The sequence below is a fragment of the Canis lupus genome, chromosome 22, assembly GCF_011100685.1.
Source record: "Canis lupus familiaris isolate Mischka breed German Shepherd chromosome 22, alternate assembly UU_Cfam_GSD_1.0, whole genome shotgun sequence".
Lineage (NCBI taxonomy): Eukaryota > Metazoa > Chordata > Mammalia > Carnivora > Canidae > Canis > Canis lupus.
Window position 1 is genome coordinate 18635600 of NC_049243.1, and position 3975 is coordinate 18639574.

The window sequence follows — 3975 nt, forward strand, 5'->3', positions numbered from 1 at the left end:
TTTCTTCACATCCTTACCAACAGTTATTATCTTTGGTTCTTTTTGGTGTTGTTGTTTGTTTGTTTGTTTGTTTGGTGATAACCATCCTAACACATGTGAAACGATAGATCACTGTGGTTTTTATTTCCATTTCCATGATGATTAGAGATGGTGAGCACTTTTTTATATAATTTATGACCATTTGTAAGTCTTCTATGGGAAATGTCTATTCAGATTCTTTGTCCATATTTTTATTGGGTTGTTATTATTATTTTCTGCTACTGAGTTATGAGTTCCTTAAATATTTTGTATATTACCCTTTTTCAGATGTAGTTTGCAAACATATTATCTACCATTCCATAGACTGTCTTTTCCTTTTGTTGATTGTTTCCTTTGCTATGCAGAAGCTTTTCAGTTTGATGTAATCTCTTGCTGTAATCTCTATTTCTGCTTCTGCTGTCTGTGCTTTTGGTGTCATTTCCAAGAAATTATTGCAGCATTATTCACAATAGCTGAGACATGGAAGAAACCTAAATGTCCATCAACAGATAAGTGTTCTTTAATATGTGGTGTTTACATAAAATATAATATTATTCAGCCTTAAAAAAGGAGATCCTGCATTACAACATGGATAAATCGAGAGAACATTATGCTAAGTAAGGCAAACCCAGAAGAACAAATGCTACATGATCACTTATATGATGAATCTAAAATAATCAAACTTGGAGAGATTGTAAGGGATTGAGAGGAGGGGAAAATGAGGAAGCGTTGATCAAAGGGTAAGAAATTTCAATTATGAAAGATGAATAAATGCTGGAGATCTGTTGTACAGTGTAAGAGCCTATAGTTAGCCATACTGTTGTATACTTAAAGAAGTGCTGTTACAGTTAACTGACACCCTCCAGCCATATCCTTGATCTGCATTTCTCCCAGGCTTCTCCCAACTACTCAGCATGGGAAGCATCTAGAACTGTGCTGTTCCTGTTCTGGAAATAGAATTTTTCTATAGGCAACCCTACCATTGGTTATGTCAGAAGTTTTTCAGAACTTCACTGCACACTGGGGCCCTTTCTACCCACTCTTCTTTCTCTGCTTTCAAGGGTTTTAGCTATATTGAGGTCTAAAGGTTCTCTGTGTTCTTCTCCCTGCCCCTTTATCTGGCACAATTGTTTCTCCTGAAAAAAGCCCTGCACATTTAATCCTGCCTTGATGTCACCTTGGAGGATTCAAAATGGCCCATAGCATATATATGGGAAAGTAAAAGTATAGGCAATATTATAGTATTTTGGAATTGGTTTAACAGCTATCAAGGAAGATCCCATGTAGAGTGGCATGTGGAGCATGGTGTTCCTTGGCCCAGTGTAGTAACTGCACAGCTGGAGACTTTACATGAGGTGACCTGTGAAAATCTACCATATTCAGAACCATGGGTCTTCTCAGAAGCTACTCCTGTCCCCTTTCCAGAGCAGTAGGAGGTATTCTCTTCCAAGAGTTCCTTCTGGGAACCAGAAATCCTTTTACACATGCCTCTAAGATGACATATTTTTCATATTCCACTGGCTAGAATGAGTCAAATGCTTTTGACTAAATCAGTCACTGACAAGGATGAAGGGTCCAGGGATTGGCTTAAATGACTAAGGAATAGCTTCTGAATTTGGGTTACATTTACTTTCCCCCTCATCAAATGGAGGATAATAATTCTCACTCTTACATTTCTTTTCTTCTCTTCTTTCTCTCTGTCTCCCTCTCTCTCTCTCCTCCTACTCCCACCATCATTGTCATTATAATTATGATCATCATGATCATCATTACAGAATTGTTTGAAGATCAGAATCTGAAACAGATTATTTTCCCAGAGGACTAAACTTCAGTATCTTAATAACACATTCAGAGTATCATGTAATAATAACTAGGACTTATGAAGAAGTTAAGGCTATATGCAGGCATAAAATATTTATATCATGTATAATTAGGATTTTTTAAAAGCAAAACACAAATTCTAGAACATATTTCAATACATAATTCTGTTTGTTATAATATATTCAAATGGAAATATAAAGAGATATATAGGTATATATAGATAAAAGTATTTTTAGCTATAACATTTCTTTTTTTTTTTAAGATTTATTTATTCATTCATTCAGAGAGAGCGAAGAGAGAGGCAGAGACACAGGCAGAGGGAGAAGCAGGCTCCATGCAGGGAGCCCAATGTGGGACTTGATCCCGCTCTCCAGGATCACACCCCAGGCTGCAGGCGGCGCTAAACCACTGCACCACAGGGGCTGCCCAGCTATAACATTTCTTAAAGCTCACAGTACAAACAGTGAGAAAGGAACTCATATTTTCACTTTGAGTTATTTTACATAATTGGATATTTCTTTTATAATAATCATTATAAAATAATAGAAAAACAGACAATAAAGTATACAGAAAAATGCAAATAGTGATTGCCTTAGTGCCAATATTGTGTGACTTGATTTTACTTTTCTTAGCCTTCTACATGTGCTGCAATATCCTTTTTTATTTTGCAGGTAGACATATTCATTATCTTTCAGAATATAAACCATTATAAAACTGTCTATGAGGTATCACTTGACTTTCTAGGACATGCATATGCATCTGGTATTTGCTAGCATTAAACAGAATATTTGAGAGAGAATTTTGATCAAAATTTTTACTCAAAATGAATGAAGGCTAAGTTGAATTATCTTTAGTTCTGAAAAAAACTCTGTCAACTTTTCAACTCTGTTCAGAGTACTTTTTGGTTCAATAAATTTCTTGGTCAAGTCCCTTTTAAATGATCAATGATGTAAAAGGAGAGTATGCTTTCAACTGTATCCAAGTTAAATATTACATTTGTCATGTTTATTCATTTACAAATCATATTTTTAAATGAATATTTTTTGGAATGAATCCAACATCAATTAATTTATTTTATGTCAATTTACGTCATATAATTTAAATGTTACAGCTCAGAATATATTTTCAGTCTAATGTAATCCCTGTGTTTATTTTGGAAATACATTTCTACGTTCTGTTTTTATGGTTATATCTCATGAGCCTATCAACAAAAACAATGTCAAAGATATGTTATTTTTATTTAGTATAAATTTTTGAAATCTAAATTGGTGAATTGTTCTCTACTTCACATAAAGAATGTGAATCATGGTATTTTATCTACTAAGTCCTTAATCATTAGCTCACTGCCTGACACATCAATGCTAACTTTGCTAAAAATTTCCTTCCTTCATCCTTTTTAAACTCTCTTTTGGGAATATGCTTAACACAAGAATTTGCAGCTACATGTTATTTCTCAACTTTTCAAATGCATGAGTAAATAAACTTTCATTTTGTGAAGAACTAGAGTTAATCTATACTTTACTTACACAGGCTTGCAGAGGTAGAGAGCTGTTTATGATTGTGGTTTGTGTTAAAAAAAGATTTTGCCTACTCTGACCTAATGTGTCTCGTTTTACCAACCTCACAAACTGGAAATGATTTTTAAGTTTCTCCCTTAAAATTAATATAAACACTATTTTGTCTGATGACATGTTACAGATGCCTGAATTATTAACTATTTTAAGGACTTCCGAAGTTTCAACCTAAAATTATGTTCACTTCTTTATGTCTAATTTTTATGTGACCACAAGTTATTAAATACATAAATTTTAAAGTCACATATTGTCAAGATGTTGATAGTTCTTTTTTGTATATTTTTGAGACAAAGATTGGAATAGAATTCAGTTTTTGTATTCACGTATTTATAGAATTGAGATGATTATTCCAATCCTAGGAATTTAATAATTGTATTTAAAATGATCCCTTGGTAAAGCCTGGAATTAAGGAGGAAATTAACAATTATTTGGACCTGAATGCTGAACTAGGTTTTATAGGCATCCATTGGGAGTCTGCAAACAGCCCTCATTAGGGTAAGCCTAATCAGCATTTCATTAGGGAAATAGCTAAAGCACTGTCTAAGGATACAATATGAAAATA